The 17,928-nt window shown below is 40.6% G+C and overlaps 1 pseudogene across 1 annotated transcript; it reads left to right on the top strand.

Annotated features, from left to right (window-relative positions):
- LOC308511818 lies at window positions 1-16,677 on the top strand (annotated as a pseudogene). Its single transcript has 5 exons — window positions 1-30; window positions 2,131-2,252; window positions 15,249-15,378; window positions 16,130-16,400; window positions 16,483-16,677. The product of its transcript is annotated as an uncharacterized misc_RNA (transcript).
- The last annotated feature ends 1,251 nt before the right edge of the window (window positions 16,678-17,928 follow it).

The raw sequence follows: 17,928 nt of genomic DNA on the forward strand, positions 1-17,928 counted from the left end.
ATGACCAAACAGGAGGAGGTGCGCAAGCAGGTGAGGCCCAGAGTGGAGACGAAGACAGAGACAGGGGGCTGGTGAGCTGCCATACCCCGGCTCGGGCTGGCCCCCCAGAGCAGAAGCGAACACAGATAGGGACAGGGGGGCCTGCCCACAGCCTCCACTGCCGAGCGCAGGCCTGGAGAGGAGACAGCAGGCCCATCTCCCTCCCGCCTCCTGCAGAATCAGCGCGGGTCCCTCCCGGCTCCCGCAGAAGTGGCGTGGCTCCGTCCTGGCTCCTGTGGGTGCCAGCGGCTCGCTACCACTCCCCACAGAAGCCGCACAGCTCCCGTGGAAGCAGCACGGCTCCCAGCGGAGCGTTGCAGTTCCCGCCAGCTCCCCCGGAAGCAGTGGGCAGCCTACTGCACACGATATCATGCAATGGGCTACTAGTATCCTATCTAATAAAAGAGAAACATTGGCTAATCAGCGAGATATGCAAATTAACTGCCAGTCAAGATGGTGGCCGGCAGCCAGGCAGCTTGAAGCTAACATGAGTCTTGCTTGCTTCAGTGATGGAGGAAACCAATGTTCCCGGCCTGCCTTGCCGGCCTCTGAGCTTGCAGTTTGAAACATTGTTACAAATATAGAAGCTAAACAAAACCCCAGAAACCTGCTTTCAGCCCGCTGGGATCTTAGAGCTGGAGTTGATACAGTGTTTCGATTATAGAACCCAAACAAACCAGATACCTGCTTTCAGCAGCAGAGGCCTCAGAGCTGGAGCCAGAGCTAAAGCTGGCCCAGAATAAAAAAAAAGAAAAAAGGAGCAGTTGGGAGCTTCAGTCACCCGCCAGCCTGAAAACAGCCCTCAGCCCCTCACCCAGACTGGCCAGGCACCCCAGTGGGGACCCCCACACTGAAGGGTGTGTGACCAACTGCAAACAGCCATCATCCCCTCACCCAGGCTGGCCAGGCACCCCAGTGGGGACCCCCACCCTGATCCAGGACACCCTTCAGGGCAAACCAGCTGGCCCCCACCCATGCACCAGGCCTCTATCCTATATAGTAAAAGGGTAATATGCCTCCCAGCACCAGGATCAGCAGAGCCGCGAGGCCTCCCGGCACCGGGATCAGTGTGACAGGGGGCAGCACCCAAACCCCCTGATCGCCCTGCGGCTCTGTGTGTGACAGGGTGTGGCGCCCCAACCCCCCCCCCACATGGTCCCTTCTCTGTGTGTGATGGGGTAGAGCCATAACCTCCCCATTGGCCCTGCCCTGAGTGTGACAGTGGCAGCACCCCAACCCCCTGATCGGCCCTGCTCTGTGGGTGATAGAGGGCGGCACCCCAACCGCCTGATGGGCCCTGCTCTGTGCGTGACAGGGGGCAGCGCCCCAACCCCCTGATGGGCCCTGATCTGTGCATGACAGGGGGTGGCGCCACAACCTCCCCAATCGGCCCTGCTCTGAGCCCGACCAGGGGCTGCACCTAGGGATTGGGCCTGCCCTCTGCCACCCGGGAGCAGGCCTAAGCCAGCAGGTCGTTATCTCCTGAGGAGTCCCAGACTGCGAGAGGGCACAGGCCGGGCTGAGGGACCCCACTCACCCCCGAGTGCACAAATTTTTGTGCACCGGGCCTCTAGTATATATACAAAGATCTGTAAGAACTTAGGTAAATGTCAACATTTCTTAAAACTGGTTGCTAGTTACACTAGAATCTATTATACTATTTTCCTTATTTTTATGTGTTTGAAATATTCATAATTGATTTTTAAAATTTTAAATCTACTGGGACACATGTTAAAAAGATTTGGGGGCCATACTCCCCAATACCCTAGTTCAAAGGATCTGCAATGGGACAAAGGAATCTGTATTATTAAAGTGCCCCACTTGATTCTGGTACAGGTAGACCAAGGTCACACTTGAAGAAATAACTTTATTTCTGCCAATACCTGAGTCATCCACAAGATCCACAAGAACAATAATCCAAGATTAGAACTATTAGGTCCTTGACCACCTGAACCTGTGAAAATGGATCTGAGTCCTTTAAATATTTTTTAATTTGCCAGTTGGCATGACATGAAGTTTTATCAGTAGACAGTGGTAGGAAGACATTGCAGGAAAAAGGGCTTTTTTATTTCCTGTGTGTTCACTGCACAGGCTCCTGCCAAGCTCACAGCTTTCCTGATGCTCACCTTTTGTGTCATTGGCTTCCTCAATGCACAGTGGATAGAAGCTTCCCTGGGCACCACCTTTGGGTGGTTCTGTAGTGAGTGTCTCTGGTGAGACACCTCCCCTATAACAGGCACCAGCACCTTAGAGAGGCACATTTTCAGCAAGTTCAAGAGGGTGGGTGTCCAGGGAGATCCACTGACTCAGCACCATAGCAACTTCTCTAACAAGGCCTGGATCTCGACTATGGGTGGAGACATGGAGTATCACAGCTCTAAGGGAATGGCTATAATATATTATTTTTATATTGCCTGCTATTAGATAGTATATATGCTATTTCTAGATCCTTTTAGAGTTCCCTTTACTTATTACTAGCCAATCCCTCATTACTCCAATCCCATTATCATTAAGAATTCTTTATGTTAAATTTTTTCTGTTCAAATCCCTCTTTGATTTTTCTGTCCTGATTAGACCCAGACTGACATGCCTCATTATCTTCAATGAACACTCCTCCACATTACCCAAATACTTGTAAGGTCACATCTTGTACTTTTGTCATCATACAAATTTCTCTGCCTCCTAAATAGTGAATTCGAACACTACATTTTTCTAACCACAACCTACCATTTTTCTTTCACCTTGCTTGTTAAATTACTCCTACTACTAGTCCTTAACCTCACCAGGATGTCCAACACATTGTTTTCCAAAATGATTATATAAATTTACATTCCCACAATCAGGGTATGATTTCCCATTGCTCCATATCATAGGTAACACTTGGTAGCTCAGACTTTTAAATCTTGTTGTTTTCATGGGTGTGAAGTCTACTTTTCTATTACTACTAACAAGGTTGAGCAGTTTTTTTATATATTGATTGGTCACACATACTTCCTTTTCTGTGAAATAGTTAAAGTGGGAAAATTATCTGAATAGACATTGCTCCAATGAAGATATACAAATAGCTAGTAAGCATAAGAAAATATATCCAATATCATTAGCCTTCAGGGAAATGCAAATCAAAACCACAGTGAGATTCCACTTCACATCTACTAGGATGGCTATAATCAAAATGTCAGATAATAACTAGTGTTCGTGATGATGTGAAGAAATCACAACCTTCATACATTGCTGATGGAAATGTCAAATAGTGCAGCTGCTGTGGAAAACAGTTTTGCAGAGCCTCAAAATGTTAAGCATACTTACCTTATGACCCACCAATTCTACTCCAAGAGAAATGAAACTGTGTCCACATAGGAACTTGTACACAAATGCTCATAGCAGCATTATTTGTAATAGCCCCCAAAGTGAAAACAACCCAAATGTCCATTGTTTGATGAATGGATAAATAAAATGTTTCAACAGCAACAGAATATTATTCAGTCATAAGAATGAAACATGTTACATCATGAATAAACCTTGAAAACATGCTAAGTGAAAGAAGCCAGTCACAAAAAGATCTTATATTGTGTGATTCTATTTATATGGACTGTTCAGACTAGGCCAGTGGTCGGCAAACCACGGCTCGCGAGCCACATGCGGCTCTTTGGCCCCTTGAGTGTGGCTCTTCCACAAAATACCATGTGCGGGCGCGCACGTACAGTGCGATTGAAACTTGGTGGCCCATGCACAGAAGTTGGTTTCTGGCCTGGGCGAGTCTATTTTGAAGAAGTGGAGTTAGAAGAGGTGGGGGGTGTCGGTCGGTTGGGCCGCGGGATACGCAGCATAGGGGAGGTACATTGTTTTGAGGTACATTCGTTGAGGTCCACCCTTTTCAACTCTCCCATCCACACTCGTCTATCTGAAACTAGTATACCAGTGTGGATGGGAGAGTTGGAAGGGGTCGACCTCAGCGAACGTACCTCAATTAGATTGAGGACATTTTTAGCAAAGGCCAGCTTAGGAGTATGCTAATTAAGTTGATAACAATGTACCTACCTATATAGTTTAAGTTTAAAAAATTTGGCTCTCAAAAGAAATTTCAATCGTTGTACTGTCGATATTTGGCTCTGTTGACTAATGAGTTTTCCGACCACTGGACTAGGCAAACCTGTAAAGACAGAAAGTATAACAATAGTTGCCTAGGACTGGCTGGGGTTGAGAAGGTATGAGGGGATTTGGGGGACAGTGAAGAAAATGTCAAATTGATTTGGTAATGTTTGTACAATTCTGTGAATATACTAAAAAAAATTGAATTATACATAGGTGCAGTGGCTGCATTTAAAAAAAATAAATTATGAAAGTAAGTTGCAAACATCATATTACTTCTCCCCAAACACTTCAGCATGCCTTTCCTAAAATTAAGGTAAATTTTCAACATAACCAAAGGTCTATTATCACAACTAAGAAAATTAATAATAAATCACTAATGCCATCTAATTTTTATTCCATATTAAGATTTCCCCAATTACTCCTGAAAATATCTTTTAGAGATTTTTTTTTCAAAGCAGCATCCAATTAAGTCATCCCTCCTGGTGTCATAGTACTGAATTTGCTTTAGGGCAAAAATCTAAATGGCATGGGGTTCTTCCTTTGAGGATCAAAGTCCTACATTGCCTGTTGTCTCAATGTCTGGAAAGAATTGTTTCATATATACTTTTTCCAGTTTTCTAGTTGTTTATATTGGGAGTACAAATCCATATGACATAATCCTTCATGGTTAGGAGCCGAAGTTGGCTTACTCTACTTTCTTTTTTTTCATTTCAAGAAAAACGATTTTAAATATAATAATGTTACATGCAAGGAACCTTAATATTTCAAGAAAAATGATCTTAAATATAGTAATGTTACATGCAATAAACATTAATATATCAAGAAAAGTGATTTTAAATATGATAATGTTGCATGCAATAGACACCAATTATTAAAGAAAAATGATTTTACATATAATATCACATGCAATAAACATTAATATTTCAGAAATAAAAGGATTTTAAGTATAATAATATTATCAAAACTGTACTAACCTAGTATGTTAGCACAAAAGTTGTAGGAAATATTAAAAATCTGAAAATAACAGGATTACTTCTATCATATTCTAGAATACCCCCCCCCCCGCTTTGTTTTTGTTCATCAGTTTATGTTGTTCATTATATTCCACAAATGAGTGAGATCATATGATATTTCTCTTTCTTTGATTTGCTTATTTTGCTTAGCATGAAGCTTTCAAAGTCTATTTTGTCGGATGTGAGTACTGCTACTCCAACTTTTTTTTTTTCCATTTGCATGAAAATTTTTTTCCCATCCCTTCACTCTCATCCTGTGTGTGTCTATTGTTTTGAGGTGGGTCTCTTGTAGACAGCATATAGTTGGGTCATGTTTTTGTAGTCATTCAGCTACGCTTTGCCTTTTGATTGGAGCATTTAATCCATTTATATTTAGGGTTATTATTGAGAGGTACTTATTTATAGCCATTTTAATTCTGTATGGCTAGGTTTCTCTCTGTTTCTTCTTCTCAGCAATCCCTTTAGATTTTCTTGTAATACTGGCTTGGTGGTGATGAACTCCTATAGCCTTTTTTTTTGTCTGGAAAGCTCTTTATTTGACCATCTATTTTGAATGATAGCCTTGCTGGATACAGTAATCTTGGTCTCAGATCCTTGCTTTCCATTACCATGAGTACTTCATGCCATTCCCTTCTGGCCTGTAGAGTTTCTGGTGAGAAATCAGGTGTCAGCCTTATGGGAACTCCTTTGTAGGTAACAGTTTTCTTTTCTCTTGCTGCCTTTAAGATTATCTCTTTGTCTTTAATTTTTGGCTTTTTAATTATGATGTGTCTGGGCATGAGTCTGTTTGAGTTCTTCTTGTTTGGGGTTCTCTGTGCCTCCTGAAATTGTGTGACTTCTTCCTTTACCAGGTTAGGGAAGTTTTCTACCATTATTTCTTCAAACACCTTCTTTATTCCTTTCTCCCTTTCTGCCTCTTCTGGCACACCTACTATTCTAATATTGTTACGTTTCACCTTGTCCCAATCTCCCTTAAGCTGTTTTCCTGTTTTTTTAATTGTTTTTTTAATTGTTTTTTCTTTTTGGCTCTCTAATTGAGTGGTATTTTCAACTCTGTCTTCTAATTCACTGATTCAATCCTCAGCTTCCCCTAATCTGCTGTCTATTCCTTCCAATGTGTTCTTTATTTGTGTTATGTCATGCTTGATCTCAGACTCTTCTTTTTTCATAGTTACTATATATTTGTTCATACTGTTGAACATTTTTTTTCTTTCATTATTGATTAAGGTATTTGTTGAGCATTTTTAACATCATTACTCCAAACTCTGTTTCAGATAAATTTCTTATCTCCCTTTCATTTTTCTCTTCTTCTAGAGAATTCTCTAGTTCTTTCATTTGGGGGTTGTTTCTTTGTTTCCTCCTTTTGGTTCTCTGTTTGGGTTTGTGACTATGTTTTAGGTAGATCCTCTACACCTCTCAGCCTCTAGTGCAGGACAGTGTTAAAGGCTGTTTCTAATTGGATCAGGCAAAGACTCAAAGCCTCCAGAGACTGCCTCTGTCTACAGACTAATAGGATTCTTTTTTTTTTTAATATATTTTATTGATTTTCCACAGAGAGGAAGGGAGAGAGATAGAGAGTTAGAAACATCGATGAGAGAAAAACATCGATCAGCTGCCTCCTGCACATCTCCCACTGGGGATATGCCCGCAACCCAGGTACATGCCCTTGACCGGAATCGAACCTGGGACCTCTCAGTCCGCAGGCCGACGCTCTATCCACTGAGCCAAACCGGTTTCGGCGACTAATAGGATTCTGACTTGAATTGCCCCCCAGGCAATCATCCACAGGTGTGACAAGAGTTTTTCAACAGGGTGGGGCAGTTGTTTCTGCCTGGAGGCTAATTGTTACTTTTAATCTCTTAAGTGTCTGCAGGGCAAGGTGTTTTCCAATAGCGTGTGTCGACTGCCTTCCCCCCAGGCAAGGCAGATGTCTATGTGGGAAAGATGTCCTCCTCTGTGTGAGGGAATGACTCAGCCCAGAAAACTTGGAGTGTCTGCCTTCTGAGCTCTATCCCCTGAGTCCTCAGTCCTGGGTTCTGCTCTCACAGCTCCAGTCCACTTCACCCTCCCTCTGCCAGAGCACAAGGTGGGTGGCTCCACGGGGAATTTTTGTGCATTGCCCCTTTAAGAGTGTGCCCTAACTTTCAGCTGCCACTTCCTGGCAGACAGCATCCCACTGCTTTTCACAGCTAGATGATATATGGGTAGCCTCCTCAGTTTGGTGCTCTCTGCTGAGGAACCCAGCTTTGGGATTAGATCCCAGAGTTCTCAGTGGCACCCCCCCACACACAGCTGAGATAACTCTCCAGGACTAGAGTTGCCGTGGGTGCCTGGCCAGCCCTTTCGTGCCTCCACCCCTCCTACCAGTATCTATGTGGTCTCCACCATCGGTCCTTGGGTATCAGGGTTCTCTCCTGTGAGTTCTCCATTGATTATTCAGGAAGACTTTCCATATTTCAGTTGTAATTCCAGCTTGTTCCTGGGAGCATGTCCATGCAGCATCCTCCTACTCTGCCACTATTTTGAATCTCAACCCTCCTATCAGCTTACTCTACTTTTAATTATGTCATCTACATCATGTAACAAATAAAGGCTCTCTAGGTATTAAGGATACTAACCTTTTGATATATATTTTAAAATAACTTTCCTAGTTAGTATTCACTTTAAAATTTTATTTTTTAACAAATACTATACACAAGTTTTAAATTTTGTCTATAATTAAATATACCAATCTTTCCTTTTATGATACATACCTTTTATATCATACTTAAAGTCCTTCCACAAGGTTGCTTTAGAAATTTATCTTCAGGAAATAATGACAAGTTCAGAAGATACATATTGATGACAATAAATATCCCAATCCAAAGAATCAATGAGTCCTAGCTGGTTTGGCTCGGTGGCCTGCAAACTGAAGGGTTCCAGGTTCGATCAAAGCCAAAGGCACATGTCTGGGTTGTGGGCTAGATCCCCAGTGAGCGGCATACAGGAGGCAGCCAATTAGTGATTCTCTCTCATCATTGATGTTTCTATCTCTCCCTCCCTTCCTCTCTGAAATCAATAAAAACATATTTTAAAAAAGAATCAAGCCGAAACTGGTTTGGCTCAGTGGATAGAGCGTCGGCCTGCGGACTGAAGGGTCCTGGGTTTGATTCCGGTCAAGGGCATGTACCTTGGTTGCAGGCACGTCCCCAGTGGGGAGTGTGCGGGAGGCAGCTGGTCGATGTTTCTCTCTCATCGATGTTTCTAACTCTCTATCTCTCTCCTTTCCTCTCTGTAAAAACTCAATAAAATATATTTAAAAAAAAAAAGAATCAAGAAGAAATTAATAAATTAGTCTTTTGCTCCTCAAAATTTTTTAAGTGGAATTGCTTTATGACCCAGTAATTCTAATTCTGAGAATATATTTCCTCTAATTAATCCCCTTTTAATGTGCACAAATTTCATGCACCGGGCCACTATTAATGATAATAATAATATATCACATGATCTCACTCATTTGTGGAATATAATGAACAACATAAACTGATGAACAAAAATAGATCCAGAGACAGAGAAACACTGAACAGACCGTCAAACCTCAGAGGGAAGGTGGGAGGGAGGGGCGGCGGTTAGAGATCAACCAAAGGACTTGTATGCATGCATGTAAGCATAACTAATGGACACACATGGGAAGGGGGTGACGGGTGAGGGCTTGTCCTATGGGGTGGGAGTGGCCAGGGAGGGGTAGATGGGAAAAAGGAGACATATGTAATACTTTTAAAAAATTTAAACATCAGTTATATAATACAATTAATAAAAGCATGGTTATTTAAAAAACAAACAAACAAAAAAAAACACCAAACCATAAACATAGGTTTCCTTATACTGCATCCCAGAAATAGGCAGACTGACTGTAGTAGCCACTGGTGTTTGCCACTCTTCTGACCAATGCACCCATCCTTTAGCTCCTGGGAGAGATGCAGCTAACAGTTTAAAACCAACTTTAGAATTGTTCTTAGCTCTTGGGGACTACCTTGCTCTTAGTTTTTTATTGTTGCATGAACAGATTGCTACAATTTTAGTGGCTTCAAACAAAACAAAGATTTGCTATTTTATAGTTCTGGTGGTTAGAAATTCAGCACAGTTCTCATTGGGCTAAAATCAAGGTATCAGCAGAGCTGTGCTCCTTACTAGAGACTCTAAGGGAGAATCCACTTCTGTGCTTTTTCAAATTTCTAAGGGCCATCTGCTGCTATGGTCTGAATGTTTGTGCCTCCCTCCTCAAATTCATCTTTTGAAGTACTACTTCCAAAAATGTTGTAATTAGGAAGTGGGGTCATTGAAAGATGTTTCGCTGAAACCGGTTTGGCTCAGTGGATAGAGCATCGGCTTGTGGACTGAAGGGTCCCAGGTTCGATTCCGGTCAAGGGCATGTACCTGGGTTGCGGGCACATCCCCAGTAGGAGATGTGCAGGAGGCAGCTGATCGATGTTTTTCTCTCATCAATGTTTCTAACTCTCTATCTCTCTCCCTTCCTCTCTGTAAAAAATCAATAAAAAAAAAAAAGATGTTTCAGTCATGAGGGCAGTGTTTTATAAAGGAGGCTCCAGAGATCCCTAGCACTTTCCAGCACAGTGAGGACATAGCCTGAAGGCACAGACTATGAACCAGGAGGAGAATATTTACCCAACCATGTTGGCACCTTATTTTTGGACTTTCCAGCATTTAGAACTGTGAAGAAAAAAAATTATATTGTTTGTAAACTACCCAATCTGTGATATTTTGATACAACAGCTTCAATGGACTAAGGCACCTACATTCCTTGGCTTTTAGCCCCATTTCACCATCTTCAAAACTAGCAACAGACAGCAGGTTGAGTCCTTACATCACATGTGACCCACTCTTAAGATTTTCTCAGGGAGAAACCAAGATGGCGGCATAGGTTAACGCCGGAGATTGCTGCCTCGAACAACCAATCAAAAATACAACTAAAAGACGGAATGGACATCATCCAGAACCACAGGAAGGCTGGCTGAGTGGAAATTCTACAACTAGGAGGAAAGAGAATATCATACCCCGACTCAGAGGGGGCGCAGTGCTGAAGTGAAATACTAAGGTGCAGAGTGCGCGCGGAGAAGGCTGGCGGCGGAGGGCGTGGTTGTCGTTTTCAATCGGGAGGGAGTTTCAGACTCTGAGCTCCAGATCCAGGCGAGTCTCTAAGGACCCAGACTCAAACGGGAGAAGCGGGACTGTCTGGCATCGGTCAGAACTCGAGGGCAGCTTTCTCTCCGAGGTTTGCAGCGGTTGCTGGGACTCTGTGAGGCAGAGCCCCTAGGGACAGAACTGAGAGCAGCCATTACTGCTTGCTCCGACTGCCCTGTAGATCCCCAGGGACCCGCCCCGCCCAAGCCCTGCACAGAGCCATTTACTGGATAGCCTCAGGCAGAGGCTAGATTAGCACCTCCCTAGAGGACAGAAGTTCTCTCACTGCAGACACAGCTGATTCTCACAGCCACTTGGCCTGGAGGGCAAATCCCCCCTAGTATTACCTACAACAATCAAGGCTTAACTACAACAAGATTGCGCACAAAGACCACAAGGGGGTGCACCAAGAAAGCATAAAAAATGCCGAGACAAAGAAACATGACAGAAATGGAGGATATAGAGCTAAAAACTGCAATTTTAAGGTCTTTCAATAATTTTCTAGAAACTGCCGATAAATGTAGTGAGATCCTCAAGAAATCTAATGAGACCCTCGATGTTGTGATAAAGAACCAACTAGAAATTAAGCATACACTGACTGAAATAAAGAATATTATACAGACACCCAACAGCAGACCAGAGGAGCACAAGAGTCAAGTCAAAGATTTGAAATGTGAGGAAGCAAAAAACACCCAACTGGAAAAGCAAAATGAAAAAAGAATACGAAAATAGTGTAAGGAGCCTCTGGGACAGCTTCAAGCGTACCAACATCAGAATTATAGGGGTGCCAGAAGATGAGAGAGAGCAAGATATTGAAAACCTATTTGAAGAAATAATGACAGAAAACTTCCCCCACCTGGTGAAAAAAATAGACTTACAGGTCCAGGAAGCGCAGAGAACCCCAAACAAAAGGAATCCAAAGAGGACCACACCAAGACACATCATAATTAAAATGCCAAGAGCAAAAGACAAAGAGAGAATCTTAAAAGTAGCAAGAGAAAGAAACTCAATTACCTACAAGGGAATACCCATACGACTGTCAGCTCATTTCTCAACAGAAACTTTGCAGGCCAGAAGGGAGTGGCAAGAAATATTCAAAGTGATGAATAGCAAGAACCTACAACCAAGATTACTTTATCCAGCAAAGCTATCATTCAGAATTGAAGGTCAGATAAAGAGCTTCACAGATAAGGAAAAGCTAAAGGAGTTCATCACCACCAAACCAGTATTATATGAAATGCTGAAAGGTAACCTTTAAGAAGAGGAAGAAGAAGAAATTGGTAAAGATACAAATTATGAACAACAAACATGCATTTATCAACAAGTGAATCTAAGAATCAAGTGAATAAATAATCTGATGAACAGAATGAACTGGTGATTATAATAGAATCAGGGACATAGAAAGGGAATGGACTGACTATTCTTGGTGGGGAAAGGGGTGTGGGAGATGCGGGAAGAGACTGGACAAAAATCATGCACCTATGGATGAGGACAGTGGGTGGGGGAGTGAGGGCGGAGGGTGGGGTGGGAACTGGGAGGAGGGGAGTTATGGGGGGAAAAAGAGGAACAAATGTAATAATCTGAACAATAAAGATTTAATTTTTAAAAAATTAAAAAAAATTTAAAAAATAAAGATTTTCTCGTCCATTTTAAGAACTGTTGTGATTAAAGTGGGCCCACCTAGATAATTCAGGATAATCTCCCATCTCAAGGTTCATCCCCTTAATCACATCTGCAAAGTCCTTTTTGCCATATAAGGTAACATTGACAGGTCCCAGGCAGTAGGCTATGGACATCTTCAAGGGCCATTATTTTGCCTAAATTGGAGAGATATAATTGAAAAAGAAATTCTCTCCAAACACATAAATCCTTTCCACAATGGTAGTAAAGAAAGAAAACACTTTCTATTATTGAATAAGCCTTAAACCAGGATGTGATTTGCATCACAGGTAACCTACTAAAAGATTTCGAAGACAGAACAGAATCTCACCCTTTTTACATGATATACATGTTCTCAGGACAAAATGATGGCCAAGACTTCTTAAGAAAGAGGACTTGACAGCACCATTTTTCACACATAGTTAATCCTAACTTTACCTGGTTATTGTGGTGATCATCTTTGTTAGCTAATTAGCTATATAAAAATAAAAAACGAACTTCTCATATCTTTATGATAGGTAGTAGTTTTGCAACTGGAAGCAAGGTGCCTACTCCTACCCTGCCACAGAAACTAGGAGATAGGGGTGCAATCTCCCTTGATGTTTGCATCTCAAAGAGATGGCCCTCAGGTTCTTAAAAAAATACATTCCTGGGTAACAAAGCTGACAAAAGGCCTATATCATCTTCAGAGAATTTATATACATTTCAAAGAGATGAGAAAGTACTTAACAATTACAAGTTTTCTAAAGTAAGTGCTTTGAGGAAAAGGAGAGGAGGGAAATCTTATACCTTATTTTCAACAGGGAGAATTAAGCTTATTTTAAATTTGTATTTGTCCTTACAATCTCCTCCCTGTTTTAATATAAAATAGTAACATTAGATTTTTTAAATGATCCTTATTGCTTTTTTTCCCTTTCTCTGGGAAAGTTGTAGCCATTTAAGTCCAGCCCGGTTGGAATGGCTCAGTGATTAAGCATCAACCCATGAACCAGGAAGTCATGGTTAGATTCCGGGTCAGGGCACTTGCCCAGGGTTTTGTGCTCAATCCCCAGTAGAGGGCATGCAGGAGGCAGCTGATCAATGATTCTCTCTCATTGATGTATCTATCCCTTTCTCCCTCTCCCTTCCTCTCTCTGAAATCAATAAAAAAATAATTTTAATTAAAGAAAATTTTTAAAAAATCCAGCAAATCTAGCCCTGGCCAGTGTTTCTCAGTGGTTAGTGAATCGGCCCATGCACTGAACAGTAACGGGTTTGATTCCCAGTCAGTGGCATGTACCTGGATTGCAGGTTAGATCTCTAGCCTCAGTCATGTGGGAGGCAACCAATCAATGTGTCTCTCTCAAATTGATGTTTCTCTCTCCTCCTTCCCCCTTTCACTTTCTCTGAAAAGCAATGGGAAAAATATCCCCAGGTGAGGATAAATAAATAAATAAATAAATAAATAAATAAATAAATAACTGTAGCAAATCCATAGTAAAATACAAAGCAAAACAATTATCCAAATTGTGATAGAATAACAGAATTCCTGAATTTTTAGAAAGTCAGGATATTATTTACCTTGGGGAAATAACCTATGAATATATCATACTTATGATGAACAGTTAAATCAGATTCTTGATTTGCAACAAACAACCTTTTTTAGTTATACATCAATTTTACAAATTGTTGTGATGGTTTTATTAGTTGTGCTTTCAAATGATTAACTATTGAATTTTATTTTGTACTTTCTTATGCAGTCTTTCCCAATACAAGCCTAAGAAGATTGATCATTTAAAATTTTAATTAAGAGTTTTCTTTTAAGCCATGGTCGGTGGTTAGAGGATCAGCTTGAGCACTGAAGGATTGCAGATTCAATACCTGGTCAAGCTTTGATTGCAGGCTTGATCCCCAGCCCCAGTCCAGGGCACATGCGGGAGGCAACCAATCAATGTGTCTCTCACATTGATGTTTCTCTCTCTCCTATCATTATTTCTCTCTCCCTCCCCCTCTTCCCTCCCCTCTGCTCTCCCTAAAGAAAAAAAATTAATGGAGAGAATATACTTGGGTGAGGATTTTTTTTTTTTAAAAAGAGTTTTCCATTAAAGCAAATAAATTTCTCCTGAGGTTCCATTGATTATATAAGTAACATCTCATTTAAATGATAACTTAAGCACTTCAGTAATTGTTCATCTTTCCACATATTCTTTTCAGATGTGAAATACAAAGCTATCCATATCCATCATCTGGAATCAAAGTCTTTTTTAATTGATTTTAGAGAAAGAGGAAGGGAGAGCAAAACATCAACATGCGAAAGAAACATGGATGGGTTGCCTCCTGCATGCGCCCCAACTAGGGATGGTACCCCCAGTCTGGTTATGTGCCCTGACTGGGAATCAAACCTGTGGTCCTTTGGGCCACAGGATGATGCTCAAACCAACTGAGCCACACCAGCTAGGGCTGGAATCAAAGTCCTATTAGAAGGTACCAGTTAAAGAATACACATGAAAGTCCCAGTATTTAATATACGTGGCTCTAGTGTTTTAAGTCTTAAGGACAAACCCATCCTAGGGGCCATTTTTCACATTGGTCTAAGTTAATACTTATATTATTATAACAGTCAACTAAATCTCTATAAATAACAGTCAACCATCTTTGTTTATCCATCTATACTGTGACTGGAGAGAACTTGACTCCCCATGATAATCTAGTGATACCAAACCTGTCTTTTGCAGCTTCTATCTGTAGATGCCAGCTTTCTCTGTGTGTAGTAATTAAGTGTTCCTCCTTTCTACATAAACCTTTCAATCAAACCGGTTAACAAAACATTTCTGTGTTAAATTTAGAGCTTGAGTACATAGACACATACTTACTACTTTTACTTTGTTATAATAAAAATTACTAATAAAGATGGTCCCACTTGTACTCTGCAAATGATCAGATTACTGTATTTATAAATCCAGATCATGTCCATGACAGGAGCATAATTCAGAGCAGATCAGAAATATGTGGTTGAAGAACAGAAAGAAAAGTATAGTAACAATGTTTGTTTTCTTGAAAAATGTGACTCTTAACATAATTGGAATAACCACTGCCATGAGTAGGACTGCCATGCAGCCTATGAGAACAGTAATCAATTTTATAGGATCTCTTTTTAGTTGACTTCAGTTTCAATATTCATTACTCTATAAAAATCCTTTGTGGGAATCACAGTGCAACTCTCCTGTGAAGCTGACTTCACATGTAAAGCATGAATCGAGCTAAATTTCTCCTTTATTTTGGTAGCTGTATGGGTGATCAGCAGAACTTGGAAGTGTCCCTTTCAACTCTGTGGGTGACAGCTGTCTTTTCTCCAGAATACCTTTATGTAAATGAAGTTTCCCAGTTGATAGGGGTGGCAGACTTCCTAAGGCAGGTACTTCCAGGTACTATGACCTTAAGTCTCAATGTTTCTAGAGAAGAGAGAAGCCCTTTTAAGTACTGAACATGATTACAAGAGGATTCAATGAAATCAGGCACAGTACATGGTCTCAGACCCAAATTCATAGACCTGCTAAACTAAATTAATTAATTAAGTTCAGAGGGAATCACTTTAATTTTTAATAAGGCTCTAAGTCATTTTAACCTGGTAGACTGCTGAGTCTTAGCCAAGGAGTTTGGTTCATTTGCTCTACATATTCAGAAGATTGAGCTTTACAAGCACCTACAAACATTTGCACAATTCCTGGATAACAGAAAAAATAAAATGACTACCTTTTTCCTTGTCAGTGTATTCTAGTATCCCCAAATGGGAATCATGTGTATTTAAAAAGCCTGGTCAGGGCACATGCCCAGGTTGTGGGCTTGATCCCCAGTAGGGGGCATGCAGAAGGCAGCAGATCAATGATTCCCTCTCATCATTGATGTTTCTATCTCTTTCTCCCTCTCCCTTCCTCTTTGAAATTTATAAAAACATATTTTTAAAAATAAGAAGCCAAGAGAGCTCCCTCACCCCTTCTGTCATGTGAAGTTACAGCAAAAAGATGGCCTCTTATGAACCATGAAGCAAGTTCTCACCAGACAGCAAATCTGCCATCACCTTGATCTTGGACTTCCCAGCCTCCAAAACTGTGAGAAATAAATGTTTATTTTTTACAAGCCCCGCAGTCTCTGGTGTTTTGTTTTAGCAGCCCAAACAGTTTAAGACAGAGGTCAACTGCCTAATGGAAAATCACAACCCCATTTGGGAGGGGTTCATCATAGTGTCAATGCAGAAATGACTTCAGAAAGAACTGTTGGATTTGCAAAATGATCCACCTCCCAGGATGACTTTAAATGAAAATAGCAATTACACAGTGGATTGTAAACATGGAATGTGCACCAAGTACCTTATATGAAGGGGGAAATGTAAACTTCTTTTGCATGTTTAGTAGTCAATGTCCTTTTGACTCTCCTCAGGTCATGTTTCCTGGTGAAAATATCTTTGTATATCCTCATGTCTACAGCAATGGTCATATCTGTTTATTCATTCTAACAAAAGACTGGTCCCCAGTGCTCTCAGTCCAGTCAGTTTGTCTTAGTGATATTCACCTGCTTTCCAGCTGCAAAGAAATGACACGACCACCAGATCATTCTTTTTAAGTTCAAACATGTAACAAGAATAAAAGGAAAACAAAATGGTGGTATCATGACGATACTTGTTGATGCCGCTGTTATCATCCTCCTGGCAGGATAGTCCTACTGAGAAAATGAACACTTTGATCATTCAGACTTTGAACTTCAACCTTTGACTGGAAGTGACCCACAGGCAATGAAGACTATTTCATTTTACTGCATTATTACTTGTGTGCATTCTGGGTACATGTTGATTGCTGGTTCAGTCCAGGGAATTGACATGCTTTTATTAATCATATGGTATTTGCAAGTGTCAGAAAAATGTAACATGTAATTCCACTCTTTGTTTTTATTTTTTTTAAGCTTTTGGAAAAGTTCCAGGTCCTCATGTATTGTGCAATAACAATGATTTCCTTGGCAGTTTTGAGATGTTTATTGTTGACAATGGACATCACAACAGGAAAAAGTTTCATTAACTCCTGTGACTCAATAATTAATTCATGATTAAGCCTATGAAATGAACTTACCAATTGTAATGGGATTATAATTAAACTGAGAAATCCAACATTACTTTCAAAGTCACCTCAACTCATTCCTATTTGGATTCTAAGCACTGTTATCCTAAGGTTAGCAGCATGAATTAACATGCATCTTTAATGGACTGTAATGAAAGATCATTGCACATTTATTGAATTGTTTATATTTGCTGTCAAATTGTTTTGACATGGAAGGTTTTCAAGTAACATTAGCAGAGAAGTCCAATATGTTATCCCTGTGGTAAAAATAAATTCATTTGTTGTATATAGTTCTTCAGTCTCTGAAGGAAAGATATGAGTAATATAGGGCATGAATGGTTTAATCAAGGCTTTATTTTGGAAGTAAGAAAAATGACAGTGATGATTAAACTACTGCAATCCATAATTTGGGCTTGTTATTGTACATTAACGATTTTTCCAAGTGGATTACACTCATTACTTCCTGATAGTTATCAAATGAGCCCTACTGCTTAAACACTATTTCTTTTATGCTTGGAAAAAAATCCATAAACATTTTTGTTTGCAATTTTGTTTCTCTTGTTATGTTTTAAATCAAGTTTGAATGTTACCCTTAACTGAAAAAGTTTTGTCAAGAATTTTCTTGTAAATTTTCTTTACTTGTATCATCTTGTCCTTCAATCCAGTACCCTAAAATAAGAAACACAGTTTTGACAGAGGCTTAATGTTTAAAAAGAAAAAAAGAAAGACACAACACTTTTCCAATTTCCAGGACTAAATCAGTTCTCAGACCCCAGAACCCATAAAATGAAAGAGAGGCCAGGTTCTCATGAGGAAGGACCATACAACAATATGGAAATTATAGCCAGTAGTTATTT

The sequence above is a fragment of the Myotis nattereri genome (genome assembly GCF_964212035.1).
Source record: "Myotis nattereri genome assembly, chromosome: X".
Lineage (NCBI taxonomy): Eukaryota > Metazoa > Chordata > Mammalia > Chiroptera > Vespertilionidae > Myotis > Myotis nattereri.